The sequence below is a fragment of the Lucilia cuprina genome, chromosome X (genome assembly GCF_022045245.1).
Source record: "Lucilia cuprina isolate Lc7/37 chromosome X, ASM2204524v1, whole genome shotgun sequence".
Taxonomy (NCBI): Eukaryota; Metazoa; Arthropoda; class Insecta; order Diptera; family Calliphoridae; genus Lucilia; species Lucilia cuprina.
Window position 1 is genome coordinate 7978021 of NC_060949.1, and position 18977 is coordinate 7996997.

General features: G+C 28.6%; 1 protein-coding gene across 1 annotated transcript in view; it reads left to right on the forward strand.

The window, feature by feature from the left end:
- Nucleotides 1–7991: 7991 nt before the first annotated feature.
- Nucleotides 7992–18977, forward strand: part of LOC111686839 — an 83167-nt gene continuing 72181 nt past the window's right edge. Inside the window, exon 1 of the mRNA XM_046952738.1 lies at nt 7992–8352. The gene's annotated coding sequence lies outside the window, so the exon portion shown is untranslated. The remainder of the gene's footprint in view (nt 8353–18977) is intronic.

The window sequence follows — 18977 nt, forward strand, 5'->3', positions numbered from 1 at the left end:
GTTATACCCACCATCAAAAAAGATGGGGGTATATTGTTCTTCTCATTCCGTTTGTAACACATTGAAATATTCATCTAAGATCCATAGAAGTATATATATTCTGGGTCCTTATTAGATTCTAAGACGATCTAGCCATGTCCGTCCGTCTGTCTGTCTGTTAAAAAAACGATAGAGTCCAAATGGAAGTAGCTAGCGAGCTGAAATTTTGCATAGATACTTATAGGTAATGCAGTTTATTTGGAATTGAAAATAGGCAATATCGGTTCACGATTTCGCTTAGCCTTTATATAAGGCACCCTTCAGAAAATGACTTTATGGCCCATAACTAGCAAAAGCAACAATAGCGGTGTAATTCGGCACAAACATGTTTTATAGGGACATAAATCTTTTTGTAGAATTTTATAAGGATCGGTCCATAATTGACCCTACCCTCATATAAAGTACCCTTCAGAAAATGACTTTATCGCCCTTAACTGGGTAAGAGAAGCATCAATAGCAGTGAAATTCCACACAAAAATGTTTTATGGGAACATAAATCTCTTCGTAGAATTTTATAAGGATTGGTTCATAATTTACCCTATCCCCCATACAAAAACCCCTTTAGAAAATGACTTTATCGCCCATAACTGGGTAAGAGGAGTAGCAATAGTAGTGAAATTCCACACGAACATGTTTTATGGAAACATAAATCTCTTCGTAGAATTTTATAAGGATCGGTCCATAATTGACCCTATCCCACATATAAGGTCCTCTTCAGAAAATTACTTTAAAGCTTATTACTGGCTCAAAAATGAGTCATAAACAATATTTGTATGAACGAAAATCGTTCTAAATTTTAGAAATATCTATCCATAATTGACTATATAAGGCGTATAAGGGCTCCTTAAAAGATCATTACTGCATAAAAATACAAGTAGATATATGTAATTCAACATAAACAAATGTTAAATCTTCCTACCGACATTGATGAAGATGGATCGACAAATGACTTCAGTAAAATTACTTTAACTCTCATTAGTTGCTTAAAATTACGACTTAGCCTATGAAATTCGAATAACAACTTTTTTACGAACATAATTTATGTACAAAAGTTTATAAAAATCGGTCTATAACGACCCTTATATAAGATTCACTCCAGAAAATCACTTCAACGCTCATGTATTGCTCAAAAGTTCTTTCAACTTACGGTAGTTTTATAGGTAGTTTTTTTCCAGAAAATTACTTTAAACCTCATGACTGAATTAAAAATACGAGTACAGCGACATTAGATACAAACAATTATTGTATAAACCAGTGAGGATAGGTCCATAATTGATTCTGCTCTCCATATAACCACTCTTACAAAAATACAGTTTATGGTTATAAATATTGGATCAAACAAAATTATTTTTAATTCGGAATATCACGGTCCATGTTTAAGCCCTTATTAAAGGACCTTTTTCAAATATTTCCCTGATGTTCATATTAATATTGACTTATAATTCCACATAGATCGATAATAACAAAGTTAATTAATAAGAATGATTTGATGTTGGGTATATTAGATTCGGCATGGCCGAATACAACACTCTTACTTTTTTTTTTTTTTTGATAAATATGATATTGTAAAAAGTGAGAGAGCTATATTATATATTATATACCATCCATATTATATACCATCAAAACGTCTACCATATACCGTAACAGAATGCTCCACTATACACATGAGGGTGATATTTGGAATATGGCAATTATAAGTCAATTATAGACTGAGCTCTTTTGAAATAACAAAATATTAAAAGTTTTAAACAAAATATTTTTGAAAATTTTTAAACTGTGAGCGTATAAATAATTTTCTGAAGTAGACCTTCATATGCGTCAATTATGGACTATGAGTATTAGTTATTAGAAATTGTGAAAAAAGATTTAATTTTGTGTAGAACTTCTTGAGTAAGAGTGTTATATTCGGCTATGCCGAATCTTATATACCCACCATCAAACCTCGTTTGACTCAAATGAAACTTACTTATGTCGAATTACATCTATATATTCGTATTTTTAGGCCAGTTATAAGCGTTAAAGTAATTTTCAGAAGGGAACCATATATAGGGGGTAGGGTTAATTATGGGTCGATCCTTATAAAATTTGGTAGACAGAATTTGGTCCGTATTAAATTTATTTGTGTCGAATTTCCTCTCTACACTCGTATTTTTAAGACATTAATGAGCGATGCAGTCATTTTCTGAAGGGGACCTTATATGTGGGGTAGGGTCAATCATGAACCGATCCGCATAAAAATTTTTAGATAGAATTTGACTCTTATGAAACTTACTTATGTCGAATTTCATCTATATACTAGTATTTTTAAGCCATTAATGAGCGTTAAAGTCATTTTCTGGGGGGTAAGGTTAATTATGGACCGATCCTTATAAAATTTTGTATAGTGATTTTGGATCATAAGAAACTTACTTATGTCGAGTTTTATCGCTATATTCGTATTTTTAAACAAGTTATGACTGTTAAAGCTTGTTTTCGAGGGACCCAATTTTCAATACTAACATACAGACGGACGGACAGACATTGCTAGATCGTCTTAGAATTTAATGAGGACCGAGAATATATAAATTTTTGTGGGTCTATGACCAATATTTCGATGTGTTACGAACGGAATGACAAAATCAATATATCCCCCATCTTTTTTGATGGTGGGTATAAAAACTCTTATTTTAACTAAGGAAACTCATATTTTAATAACCAAAACTTTTTGGGTTATTGCATTTTATGGACAATTATGAGATGTAGGGTCAATTATGGACCAATCCACATAAAATTTAACAGAGACCATATGGCTTGCTATAATCGTGTTTTAAAGCCAGTAATTAACATTAAAGTCATTTTTTAAAGGGGACCTTATATGAGGGATGGGGTCAATTATAGACCTATCTATATAAAACTAGCTGTGTGTACCCGGCGTTGCTCGGGATTCTTCGAAAATTAAAAAAATATTTTTCTATCTGTAATGACTATATTTTTTTTAAATAGATGTCAAAATTTAGTTTATAGCAGTTTCTGGACCAAGAAGTCCTTTAAAAATTTACAAATTGATAATGAGCTTAAATTAGGAAATTTTTACTAATTTGTAGACAAATTTAAGAAATTTTTTTCGATAAATTATACTGAAATCACCATTTTCAATCACTGGTAGGGAACTAAGGACACTTTCAAATTAGTTGTATTAATTTTTCCACGTGCAGTAGATTTTAAGAACTGTTCAGTTTAAATTTGGCCACACTTTACTTTGAATTGTAGTGCCCATGGTATAAAGAGGCTTCGGGTCATTATTAAGTACAAAAATACGTACCATTAACCATACAAAATTTCAAGCGATTTTCTTGCTATTTGAAAAATTACATGCAATTGAAGAAACTCTGAAACGATCATGAAAAATTTTGGACAAAATCTAGAAAAATTTGGGCGATTTGTATGGAAAATACTAGTGATTACACATCTTTATTGTTTTTTCTAATTGAGAGTTATTTAAAGTAAATTTATACAGTAGGACCTTGATTATCAGTGATTCGATTATCCGGCAACATCAATTATCCGTGATGGAAAAATACATTTTTTTGCATTTTGCAACAGCATCGTTTAACCGTGATTACCTCTATTATCCGTAATTATAAGCAAAATTCTGTTATTTTTTTAACAATCATAAACAATTAGAACAAATCAAAAAGAGGAATTCCCGAAAAACGAAAATACTAAATTGGAAAATAAGAGACAAACAACAATTAACGATTATTTTTAGAAATTATATAACATGAAATCCTTATCTACTGTTTACTGTTTTCCGACAAATTTTTTTCTTTATTTTTGAATCATTTATAAATATAAAATACTTGAATTATTTCATTTTTATATAAATATGTACATATTCATTTATTAGTTAATAAAAATATCTATTAAAAAAGTAGAAAAGTTGGCACTCATTTAACCGGGAAAATCGATTATACAGAAAGCCTCCGGTCCCGACCATCACGGAAAATCGAGGTCCCACTGTATATATAAATTTTAAGGGGAGATAAGAATGATTTTCTAGATAGATTTAAGTGTTATATAAGGATCTACAGCGGATTTAAATTCGAATTTTTCTGAAAATGTAATATGAATATATCATTTACCCTATTTTAGGATCGTAGGAAACTACATCCGATTCAGATTTAAAATAGTTATTTTCTGATACACAGCAGATTACAGGTTTTGAAATAAAAATAGTTTTCCGGTGGAAAATATAAGTGATGAGAGTCTTATATATGGATGTACAACAATATAATTTTGATAAAAAATGTTCATATGCTATTTTCTCGATCGTAGTAAACTACATCCGATTCTGTTTTCAAAAAGTTATTTTTTGAGAATGTACAGCTGATTACAGGTTTTGAAATAAGAATAGATTTCCGGTGGAAAATATAAGTGTACGAATCTACAACCGATTTTACGCTTTATATGAAAATCGATTTTTGGTAATAAATTAAATTGATTACAGATTTTTATTTTACGTAATCGTAAAGTTGGTAAAACATTATATAGTTTTCAAATAAAAATAAATTTTTGATTAAAAATTTAACTAAATAATAATTCTCATATAATGTAAGAAGTATATATCATGATCTTTAGCATTATAAATGTAACAAAAAGTAGGCAGAAAAAAGTCATTGCATTTCATTAAGATCACAACAATCCTGAAATTAAGATCACAACATTCCTGAAATTAGTGGTATAGGTGTATTTTTAAACATTCTCTTACTCAAACTAACCTAACCTACGATAGAACTATTGTTATGCTAAATTTTATGAAGCATAATATCCAGATCAAAAAGTTGATTCCAAAAATACACTGTATGTTGCCAAATTTCTTGAAAATCGGTTCATGTTTTTTTACATCTTGCCTAGAAATTTGGTGTTATAGCTGGTATTCTAAAAGTCAAAATCCGGTATTCTAAGATTCAAAATCTTTCTACCAAATTTTTTGAGGATCGATATATATATATATATATATATATATATATTATAATATATATATATATATATATATATATATATATATATAGATATATATATATATATATATATATATATATATATAATATATATATATATATTAATATATATATAATATATATATATATATATATATATATATATTATATATATATATATAATATATATTGACTCATATGAAGCTAATTTATGTCGAATTTCATCGCAATACTCGCTATACTCGTGCTTTTAGAGCATTTATGCTCGTTAAAGCTGTTTTTGTAGGTCCTCTTGTATGGGGAATATACGAAAAAGTAAACCGATATTGCACATTTTCAATACTGAACAAACCTTGATAATAGGGAATGTTTATGCGTAAAACATTTGAAAGTTTTCGTTTAAAAATGTCTACAATGAAATGAGCTTTTTCTATCGTAACAGAACATTGTTGCCTACGTATTTCATTTCTGAAATTATAAATATTTTTTAATGTAGTAAAAAGGTGTTTGGTGTTAACCTGAAAAAATAAACAAAAATAAAATAATTAAAAAAAATTAAATTTTGAAAAAATGTTTCTTAAACAACACGAAAACTGTATGCAACGTGTCAAGAAATTTAAAGGTTTGTATAGCAAATTGCATTCAGGTTCAAGTGGCCACATATTATTTCGTATTTTGGTATAATTTTTGTTTTTAAGCAAACGAAAGGGGTTTGCCTATCATGTATTTTTTACATTTTCTTTCGCTTATTACTAACGAATTCATTTTCTAAAAACCAAAAATATATGGAAAAATTAAGCTGTTTTGTTGCCACTCCCATGAAAGTTTATTTTTTCGTTATAAAAACGTAAAACCAATTTCGTTCGTTAAGAACGAAAACACATTTTTAATTTAAACAAATAAGAGTAATAGTCGCTTTCTTTTAAGCATTTTGATGTTCACGGTTCAAAAAATTTACAGAAATGACACAACATAAAATAAAACAAGTAAGAGTGCTATATTCGGCTGTGACGAATCTTATATACCCTTCACCATAGTGTATTTTAAACATCTTTTATAAATTTTAAATTTTTTCCCGACTACATTATTATTATTACATCAAAAGCTAAACAAAAAGAACAACAACGCTAAACGAAATAAATCACAAAATACACAAGGCATCTAAACCAGCAGACATCTAAACATACATAACGAAAAACACAGAAAAACAAAAACAAAAATAACAACGCAATGACGCCAACTGCATCCAAACCAAGGGTGCCCAAGCCCTATGCGCATGGTACTCTTTTGTTTTTGTAAATGCGCTTAGCTATAGACAGTGTGTTTTCTATATACTTATATGCGCTTAACCTCAGCAATACGTTGTTGTTGTTCTTAAGAGTATACAAGCAAGAGTAAAACAACAACACTTTCGTATTCATTGATGGTAAACATTGACGAGACGTAGATTTTGTTTTTGTTTATCGTAAAAAAATTGTTTAAAAAAGCACTTGGAAAAAATTTGTGTTAGTTTTAAATTTCAAACTTACATTATTCGCATATAAAATTATTGTACAATAACTCACAATCTACTCTCATATAATTGAAAACGTTTTAAATACTTTTTTCTATTCATTAAAAAATATATTTGCAAAACAAAAGGGAAAATTATTTTATTTAACAAAAAATGAAAATCATATTTTTTTTTGCTGTGTATACTTTGTATGTTTGGAAAAAATACACAGCTGAATAAAACCAAATACATCTACACACACACGTGTACCTTTTTTTATATACAGTGTTGTTGTTGCTTTTATAACAATTTTTTGATGAAATTTTCAGAGGTAGTCTCGGATTTTTGCTCATATCTCCGTTATTTATCGACTGCTGATTTTGCTGATTTTAAATAGCTATCTTCTCGAAAGCATGTCTAATAGAATTATTAAAGATTCGGATCTCGCCGATATCTGGGGTCCTCTAAAAACTGATTTCAACAGACAGACGGACAGACAGACGGACATGGCTTAATCGACTTCGCTATCTATAAGGATCCAGAATATATATACTTTATAGGGTCGGAAAATTATATTATAGAAATTACAAACGGAATGACAAACTTATATATACCCTTCTCACGAAGGTGAAGGGTATAAAAAAGGCTGTAAATCTTAAAAATTAAAATCAATATCTTTATAAAAAGAGTGCATGTATTGCTGGTATATAATTTTTATGGCCGGGCCATGTCATGTGTTTTATTTAGAGCGGGTTTTCCAGTTGGCAGTCAAATGACAATTAATAATAAGATTAGTTAATCTAAAAAAATATTGATTCTGATGATAATACCCTTTGATGTTTTTGAGTATAAGTTTAAACTTTGCAGTGTTGCCATACAAAACAACACAAAACGTCACGGTTTGTTATCAAACCAATGCATGTTTTATAAAAAAGAAGAAGAAAAGGTAATATGAAATTAATAAAAAGTTAAATTTAAAAAATAAAAAATATATTGTGATCGATAAATCAAACATTTTAATGTTTATTTAAATAAAAATTGTATTAATTTTTTGGCGTCAGCTGTTTGCACTTTTGCATTTCTTGCTGAAGTTTAAACCACCTTGATTAGGCGCTTAAACTAGCAAACAAAATTAACTGATTGAGTATTCAAAAACAACTTTTTAAAAGATTAATTTTACTTTAATCCCTAATCCTTCACCTTAAGATTGACCCTTAGTAATAATCATTATTCCAGAAATAATTACATTAGAAAAAATCATTTAATTTTACACAGTTTTTATAATATTTTCATCGTTAAATGAAAAATTCCATAAAAAATCAGCAACTACCATTCTAATAAACATGTTTGTATTTTCAAATATTAACATACATATTCACAACTACATCTGGCCGTTATGTCAATGAAAGAATCGTCTGGTAGCACTTGACGATATATCCTCGTGGATTTGGCAAGTTGACAAAACAGTTGTATATGCCGTAAACATAACAGTCGCAATATGCCGCATTAATACAACGACCAACTACGACGTGGATTTAAACGCGTTTTTGGCAATTTACGAACTCAAGGAAGAAAAAAGTCTTGAGAAAGATAATTTAAAATAAACAGAAATAATGTGTCTTAAAAAACGTTTATTATTTATAACATGTTAAAAGCAATCAATATATGAAGTGCTGTTGTAAATCTGAGAAGAAAATAATAGCAATAATATACATTATATGTACGCTTCTAAAAACGTGAATATAGTAAATTTTGTTAAATATATATATGTATGTATATGTGCAAATTATTAAAGTTGTGTTTGTTAAAAAGGATACTAAATTTATCCAAAAAAGGACATCTGTAAGTGCAATAGCTATGGAATAAACGCTGTTATCCAAAGAATAAAGAAAAATTATAAGAAAATAAATTGTTATATTTAAACCAGACACTTCTAAGGAATGGCACTAAAAACCGAAAATGGATTTGCAGTGGACAAAAGTTCTGATAATAAAATTAAATATCCTTACTTCTACTTACTTGAGTGTCAAAATGTATAATTTCCATCTCTATAGAAAAAAATAAGAGTGTTATAAAAAACCTTTTGTCTCCATAACAATTGGTTTTAATAAAAACATACATATGTATGTATGTGTTCACCCCTTAACAAAATCTCTGTACATACATATACATTTGTGTATATGTATTTATATGTATGTAGATATGTATATTAACTTATATACATAAATATGTGTATGTATATGAAATCGTCATTGTCGTCTTTTATTTTCATATATCTTCTAACATTTCCAGACTTCTTGGCTGCAAAGTTTAAAGTTAAATCTTTAACAGTAATAACGTCTGTTTACATACATACAACTGCACATTAGGGTGCTAATGTTTAGAAGGGTTATTTGATATATTTAATAAAACGGAATAATACAAGTGCCACACCACATAAGAACTTTGGAAAAACTTTGAGGAAAAAACGTTTTTTTAGGTTTCTCATAAAAATGTGTTCTTAAATAAAAAATTGTGGCAGGAAAATATTTAAGTTTATAAAATTTCACGTTCACGTGACAATGTATATTCTTTATATATACAAGTTTAATAGAATTTGATTAGGTAAATTTTGCAAAGTTTTTAATTTTCTCATTAAGCCACCCTAATGTCTTAATATGTGTGTACTCATCCCTATTAAAAAAAAACATCAGATTACCGTTGTAAATTTCGTGATGATATCAGATCCACATTTCGTTTCATCGATTTTAAAATCAAACTTCGTTAAATTATCTTATGAAATTGTTCAGTTTTATTAGAAGATTCTTTATATTTAGATTCTTTTAATTCAAAAAGCTACAGAAGAAAATGTAAACAAGGTTATAGTTGTAGTTGTACAAAAAATGCATTATAAATAGTACAAAAGCAGATTCCAGATTTTTCACTCCAACACCTAACTAAAAACTGGCTCAGATTTTGAAATGCCCAACATTCCCAAATCACTGTGCAGTTGACGTACAATAACTATAGTGACCACAATTGATTGCCGTTTATTGCACCAACTTAAATTATGATTGTAGTCTAAAGATATTATGGTTATTGTAACAATTTTAATATATCATATTATGATTAAAAAAAGCTAAAATATTTTATCATAAAATATTTCATGATTAATATCAAAATATTGTTTGTTATACATGATTATATTATGATCCACTGTGATCAAAATATCGTTAAAAAATATGCATATATCGAAATTAGATTTATTTTGTTTACTGAATTAATATAATTACAGCTTCTAAAAAAATAAAAATCTACAATACACGACATGATTTACAATTTATTTATTCTGTTCAAAGTGAAATACTTATACATGTGTTACAAACCAAATGAGAATTATTTCAACTCATTTTATTGTCGATTAAAACAACACACACACACAAAATAATATGTGTGAGGTGTCTGGATACAGTTGTTTTGTTGTTGTAGCAACAGTCAAAGAACCACAAAACATGTAATGGTTATTTATATGTAACAACATAACATACAATGGTTATATAACATATAGCAACATAACATATAATGGTTATTTGTAAGTTTAAATATTTGTTAGTAACATAAAACATTTTTATCGTTACCATTACATAGTTATTGAAAAAAATAATTATTTTTCAGTGAATCATACTCAAATTTATAATTGTCATAAAAATGAAAATGATTACGGTAGCAACAAGGTTTAAATAAAATTAAAATAACAATTATATGTTTTTGATAACAATAAATTGTTACAGTGAACGTAGTTTAGTTATAGTAACCATGTCGAATTACGTTTTTTCTCTGCGTGTAAGGATCAGTCCAAAACAACAAAATACTTAAGCAAAATTTTTTTTATTTATTATTTATATCTCCGTAATTTTTTGATTTTAAATAGGAAACTTCTCGCAGATTTATTAAATTTTTTGAAATTATGTATCTGATTTAATTATTTTTTTTTTTTGTAATTGAATTTTAATTTATTTTTTTTAATTTGTTTATCATTTCTCTTTTTTAATTGACTTCAAAATTTTCAGGATATACAAATTGATTAATATATGTTTACTGAATAGTTTTAGTCAATATTTGTACCAAATAATGTATTAAAAACCCGGTTTACGAAAAATTCAAACAATTTTTGATTAAATAAAACGATTTCGAATACGGTTTTGTATACAAAAACCGGTGAACCGCTTTTTGATATTTTATTTTATATATTAACAAGGAAGGTTTCATTTATCCAGGTATATATAATCATCATAAATTGATAAATGCTGCTTCCTGGTCTTCATCTATCAATTTCAAAACTTCAATCAACATCAGAATCAACTAATTCTTCATCCATTATATAATTCCACAGCAAACTCTTTAGATTATGCTTTGATGGAGTATTTAAAAATGTGGGTGTGGGTGATTTCCCGAACTTAAGTAATATATAAGGGTGTTTGCTACTTTTATTCTGCGTTCATTAAGTCTTATCATAAGCCTGTTACACAATTCTTGTGCATATTGTGTGTTAATTTTACTTAAGTTGTTGAATAAGAATCCTTAGATAACTCTTTTAAAGCTATTTCCAATGGTTGCAAAGTTTTCTATAGATTTTCAAGAGCTTCGATTTCTATAGATGAGAAAGGTGATTTACACATTTTCATATTCTTAAAAAATGTTCAAAAATGTTTGATAATGAATTCCATCTGTGTTTAACATCGGATATGAACTTTAACTCTTTACCGTTTTGGTTTTTAACAAAATATTGATGCCTTTTTATACCCTACACCACTTTAGTGGGGAGGGTATATTGGGTTTGTGCTGATGTCGCTATTTTAAGAGATAATTCAATGAAATTTGGCACATGATATTCTATTATACCGTAGACGAAGCCTATTGAAAATGATTAACATTGATCCATTATTTCACCTAGCCCCCATACAACTGAGCCCCCGAATAGAGCTTGTAAACCTTGTAATCAACTACAGGTCGCAATTTTGAAGATAATTCTATAAAATTTGACACATGACCTTTTATGATACTTTAGACAAAGCCTATTGAAAATAGTTAACATCGGTCCATTATTTCACCTAAGTCCCATTCATAATTATGTTTAATATACTCGTATCTCGACAAAAAGCTGCAAAACCAAGTTCTATACTAGTCTTGATGACCTTAATGAACTTTATAATTATAGGGGCTCATTTGACCCTAGCCTCTCTAAAAAGCCCCCATTAAAATTTTACTTTAGTAATTCTGAGGCAAGGTACAATTCAACTTAAATGCTTTATTATGAAAACTGAATCACATTTTATTCGTATACAGGAGTAGCGTATTATATGGTCGACCTCGCCCGACTATAACTTTTTACTCGTTTGTTTTTCATTCGATTTATTGAACATCTTTATATATTTGCTTAATTTTGCCGGCTTTTTTGACGAATACTTCGAAAATATGAAATATTTGAAATCGGCCGGTTGTTGGAGGTTCAAAAAAAAAAAAAAAACGGTTTCATCCACCATATTCTTATATATTCTTTAAATTTATATTTTGTTGAATTTTACCTTAATTCCAAAGTATTGAATTTATTGATAACAACAACATTTTCAAAACGAAGCAAATGCGACATAAATAAGTTTCTTATGAACCAAAATCTTTTTACTAAATTTTATAAGGATCGATTCATAATTGACACTACAACCCATATAATGTCCCCTTCCGAAAATGACTTTATTACTTATTTTAAAATTCAAGATGAAATTCGGCATAAAAAAGTTTCATATAAAATCTCTACTAATTTTATCAGGATCGGTCCATGACCCTACAGAAAATAACTTTAACAGTCAATAAAAATGGTTTGAAAATACAATTATACCGATGAAATTCGACACAAATAAGTTCCTTACGAGTCAAATACGTTCTATCAATTGTAATGAGGATCGGTCCCTTTTACTTCAATCCATCCTACCGTCCATATGATTCATGGTTTCAAAATTAGACAAAAATGCTTTGTTAATTCGAAAGAGCTCGGTCTATAATTGGCATAAGCATCTGATGTTTATAGGGGATTATATCTTTTATGGCAAACGGTTTGATGGTGGGTATATAAGATTCGGCATAGCCGAATATTACACTCATACTTATGTCATGTTATGTTTTATTAATTTATTTATATTTTTTTATTTAATTTTGATGATTTATATTATAATAAAAAACAAAATTAATAAAGAATATAAAAAATATGCGTTATATTACATTAAAAAGCATTATTGAAAGGATTTTAGTAACGTATAAATAGAATACATAAAGAACAGATCTAATAAAGTACTAAATACATGATATAAGTGCAATTAGTTGCTAATAAATAAACTTTTTTGGATTTTAAATTGCTTCTAAGTGACTCATCTCAAACTAAAATCATGTACTTTTAATGTGCACCAGTAAGTGATTTCGATTATAGCCTCCTTAACAAAATTACTTCCAGGTAGGGATGCCAAACAGGAATTCCCGAAAATCCCGGAATTTTCGGGATTTGAAAGTACCGAAAACCGGGAATTTTAAAAACTAAATCCCGGGGATTTTCGGGATTTTAAAATCCCGAAGTGTTTTTCCTCTAAATTTATACATTATAAAATATTTAATAAGAGAATTTTAATAGTTTTTGATTAAAAAATAAGCAGAATCATAAAACTTTAAACATTTCGGACTATTTTTAAATCGAATTACATTATTCATTGAGTAATTGACTTAAGATGATTCTACTAACTTACAAGCTGAAATATCAAAAATAAAAAACGGCAATAAATAGGCATAGACACTAGGGTTATTCGACAAATAATTATTTGAGGCTTTACGTTAGCCGGTTAATAATCCGATAATTAAAAATTATTCGGTTATTCGAATAAAAGGAAACTAAATGTTATTATTGCTTTTAACAATAATTTTCTTCATATACACCCTGTAACAATTTTGAAAAAAGCATTCACACATGGAAAAGTTGATAAGCATGTGATTCGATTTTTATGTCCTTATAAAAGGATTTCAAAGTTTAAAGGACTACAAACGAATATTTAAATTATTTATATGTATTTTATAATGCTAATATTGGTATCAAATATTATTTACCTGTCTCACTTAGAGAAAAAACGAAAAAGAAATTAAATTTAAAAAGGTTTCATTAAAAACCATTAACTACTTTTTTGTGACAAATTTTCTTTAAGATTTCCAATTTTTTCTTGATGATTTGAAATAAATTATATTATTTCGAAGCAGAGGAACTCAGCTTCATTTTAAATTAATATTAATACAAACTTTTTTAATATAAATTGGGAATTCCATCTTTTGAAATTGGATGTCTTTACTTTAAAGTCCTCTTACAGGAGCATAAGAGCTGATTATGAAAAACTGAGTACACAGAGTTAATACTAATGGTCCACAGTTTCCTGTACGCATAGATTTTTTCATTTTCGAAAATAACTATTGCACGGTTTATAAACAAAAATATTATTTTCACTTCATTCACTTCAATTCTTTGTTTAGCTTTTTATGAAATTTTAGAAATTTTTTCTGTTTATGTGAAATGCTTTTCTATATAATGACATTACTGTTTTTAAGATTTTCAACGAGTTCTAGAATTCATAAGTTCCATTGAACGCTAGTTCAACTATAACTGTTGCTGAAAACTTATGAGAAATACTTAAGTACACGACAATGTCCCAAAAAACTGGTTGTAAAAATAAAAGCAATATAATTATTTCCATGCTTTCTTTTCAAAAATCATCAAATAAATTTTCTTTATTATAGAAAATTGATTAAGAAATTAAGAAAAGAAGAAAATTTGTTATGAAAATATTAAATTTTGTAGAAAATACATAGTAATTTTACTGCTAAATAGTGAGTTTTTCTTAATCGGTTAATTGATAGAAATTAATCGGTTTATTCGTTATTTGAAATTTGACAATTTTCACTTATTCGAACGATCGTCAAAAATTAATCGATTAAATGAACGACGATTAATCGTTTGAATACTCTAATAGACACTATCGGATATCTAAAAATAACAAGTAAGAAATTATGATTTAGTTTTCATAATAAAGCATTTGACTTGATTTGTACCTCGCCTCCGATATATTTAAGCAATTTATTGTTAAAAATTAATTTTCTGAAATGTGCTTTATACAGGGGCTTTCTCAAGCCCCCTATTTGAGGCGATGAGGGGGATTTATAAGAGGGTCTTTAAGGCTAGTATAAAACTTAGTTGTGCCGGTTTTTGTCAATATAAGAGTATATTAAACATAATTATGAGCTACTCGGGACAAACCCAATATACCCTCCCACTCCCACTTAAGTGGTGTAGGATATAAAAAGAACAATAAATAGGCATTGATACTATCGGATATGGGTATATCAGAATATATACTGGCAGTCAACCTGTTAATAAGATGGCGGGATGATAATTCTCTTATTTGGGTAAGAGGACACGACATATAACTGGAAATAAAACTGCTAATAACTTGGCAAAAGCTGGAACTACGATGGCTATACTTGATATAGACCAGTTTTGTAGTGTTTTCCTAGTGGCCATTAAAAACCATATATCCGATATTCAGCTCAAGACGGCTGGTCACGTGAGTGGTGTATTTAGAAAGCACTGTATTTAAATAACTATTTTTTTGTTTTTAGTACTTTGAATTAATTTGTTTTCCAAAAATTTCACAAAATACTTATGGGAAAGCTTTCTGTATTAGTATACGCATACTTAATGTATTCATTGTAATATGAAATAGAAAGTGTTATTTTTGTTTTATTTACATTTTTCGGGATTTAGAAATCCCGAAAATTCCGGGATCTCGATATCGGGATTCATCTAAAAATCCCGAATACCGGGATTTTTAGATGAATGCTGGACTTACTACATTTTCTTATATTATTTTTCTTACGTAAAGATTCTATTTTGAAAATAAATTGATACAAATGTTTTGTGTGTTCGGTATCCTTCGGACGAGGTATATAAATGTCACTAAATGTAATTCCAAGATTTCTCATAGCCCCTATACAAGTGGCTTCTTAGAAAAAATATTAAACGGGAATAAATATGTTAAGTTACTAGTAATCGTAATCGAATTTACAGAAAGTTATTTCGTTGTATTCAAAAGTTATATAGTAAAGATCCCAGGCTATAACAGAATCACTTACTGTTGTACATGAATTTTGTTTGAGATGAGCCACTTAGAAGCAATTTTAAATCCAAAAAAAGTTTATTTATTAACAACTAATTGCACTTGTATCATGTATTTAGTATTTTATTAGATCTGTGCTTTATGTCTGCGTTCATTAATGCTCCTATATAAGGCGTTATGGAATGTATTTAATTTATACGTTTCTAAAACCCTTTTAATAATACTGTTTTAATGTAATATAAGGCATATTTTTTATATTCTTTATTAATTTTGTTTTTTATTATAATATAAATTTTGGTTCATATGAAACTTATTTATGTCGTATTTCATCGCTATACTCGTATTTTGAGATCAATAATGAGCTTAAAAGTAATTTTCGGAAGGGGTATATACTCGTATTTTAAAATCAATAATGTGCGTTAAAGTAATTTTGGGGGGTACGGTAAATTATAAGCCGATCCTTATAAAATTTGTTAGAAAGATTTTAGGTCATATAAAACATATTTATGTCGAATTTCATTGCTATACTCGTATTTTGAGATCAGTAATAAGCGTTAAAGTCATTTTCGGAAGGGAACCTTGTATGGGAGGGTCAATTATGGGCCGATACGCATACAATTTTATAGGAAGATTTTGGCTCATATGAAACTTATTTATGTCGAATTTCGTTGCTATATTCTTATATTTAAGTCAGTAATGAGCATTAAAGTCATTGTCGGAAGGGGACCTTATAAGGGGGCTAGGGATAATTATGTGCGGATCCTTATACAATTTGGTAGAGAGATTTTTGGTCATACGAAACTAATTTATTATAAATTTAGTCTCTATATTCGGTCTTTTGCAACAGTTATTGTCTGGTTACACTGTATACCGAGGGGGCATTTGTATGGGGGCTAGGTGAGAAATTTTACAGCAAGCAAAATATACAATATGAGCTGTCATTTGAAAGGTTTTCTAAAGCCAAGTCTAGTGGTGTGCAAAATTTGCAAATTTGCGGCTTTCCAACGAATATATTTAGTTTTAAAACAAAAAAAAAAAATAATTATAAAATACCTTTTTTAATTTGGCTCCGCTCACGAACAGCCATCGTGAGTCGTTCTAATGTACATATATTTTTATTTTCTATAATATCATAAAACACACTTATATAATATTAGTATCTTCGTAAATAATCGCAAAAACAAAAATATGTAAAAACTTATACAATCGAGTGTATTTTCTGTTATTAATTCTGTACATTAATACAACTTATTAAGAAAAACATGTAAGAAATTATAGTTGGGCGAGGCCGACCATATAATACCCTACACCTGTTGCAAAAAGTAAAATGTGGTTAAGTTTTCATAATAAAACATTTAAGTTGAATTGTACCTTGCCTCAGATATACTTATTATTGTTGAATAAAACTGTGGACATTTAAGTCAAATTTTGAAGGGGGCTTTTTATAGGGGCTAGGGTCAAATGAGGCCCTATAAATATAGAGTTTATGTGGGTCATCAAGGCTAGTATAGAACTTAGTGTTGCAGCATTTTGTCGACATACGAGTATATTACACATAGTTATGAATTTAAAATCCCTATTCGGCGCGTCCAGTTATATAATCTAAAAAAAATAAAACAACCAAAAAAGTATAAACAGTTACTTGTTTATATTTTACTTGTTATACCCTACATCACTATAGTGGGGAGGGTATTATACGTTTGTGCTGATGTTTGTAACATACAAAAATACTGGTCCAATACTCATGGTGTAGGGTATTATATGGTCGGCCATGCTCGACTGTACTTTCCTACTTGTTTTTCTTTTTAAACAGAAAAGAAAAAAGTAAAAAAAATATAGGGCATGACATAGGAGGGTGTGATAGACTTAGCATAAATTTTTATTTTTTGAAAGAACGTTTGTTTAGAGCTTAGATCAAATGAGGCCTAATCATGACCCAATTATGCTTATACAAAACCTATTCGAAAGTCCGGTTATATGGGGATTTGTGTAATAATGAACTGATTTTAAGTACTTATAATAGGTTTCGTACTTGCCCCATTTTAGGATGATTTTGTCAAATTATATTGAAAATGGTGAAATTGCACAAGGTTAACATGGACATCAAATAAATATTATGATAAAAAATCAAAAATTATCGAGAGAAATAAAATCGATTTTCTAAAACTTTTCTGCAACACCGACATAATAATATTCAACAAAGTATGCATTCTAAGTAAGCATACTAATATGATATAATAGAACTTTAAAAATGACAAAACCACTGCTTTTTATTGCATTTAGGAAGCTTGTTTTAGTTAAGCATTGTATTGCTTCTACCCAATTTAATCGCTTATATTTTCTGATATTTTTTTGCTGGGTCAAATGGTGGTCATTGGGTTTTTATACCCTACATCACATTAGTGGGGATGAGTATTATACTTTTGTGCTAATGTTTATAACACACAAAAATATTGGTGCTACACCCACGCGGTCCGTCCTTGTGCGCAAGGGTACAGATTTCAATTTTCAAAATATTTTGATAAATTAATACGTGTTTATCGGCCTAGCCACAAAACCTATTTAAAATGGTTGAAATCGGTCCATTATTTCACCTAGCCCCCATACAACCCTTCTCCTCCGGAAAGGGCTTTTGAGTTTATAATTGTGTTAAATACTGTAGTATCTCTACAAAAATCAGCAAAACTTAGTTCTATATACGTCTTAAAAATACTACAGATTTTCGTAATTATCGGACTTTATTTGACCCCAGCCCCCATATAAAGACCCTTTCAGAAAATAACTTGAAGGTCAATAATTCACTTATAAACACTAGTATCATAAAAAACACTAGTATATTAATCTAATGTGAACGAAAATCCTGTACCAAAACTTGTAAGGATAGACCCATATTTTCCCTTGCCTCCATATAACCCCTATTTGAAAAAAAAAACATTGTTAAAATAGTTCGAAATTCAGGTAAACAACTTAAAAGCTTTATTATTAAAAATAAACCAAAATTTAACATACCCAATCGTATCATATGGTGTATGATGCCCGACTATACTTTCCAATTTACTTATCCTAAAATAGCAGTATAGCCACGCAATTCAACGTTAACAAATTTTTAGAAACCAAAATTTATTTACTAACTTCTTTAAGATTCGGTCCAAAATTTACACTATTCTTTATATCATCCCTATTAAAGAAAATCAGTTTATTGTCAATATTTACTTGTTTTACTTTATTTTCAAAAAGCATTCCATGATTTGTTACTCAATTAAAGATTTTACAAACTACACACTATTT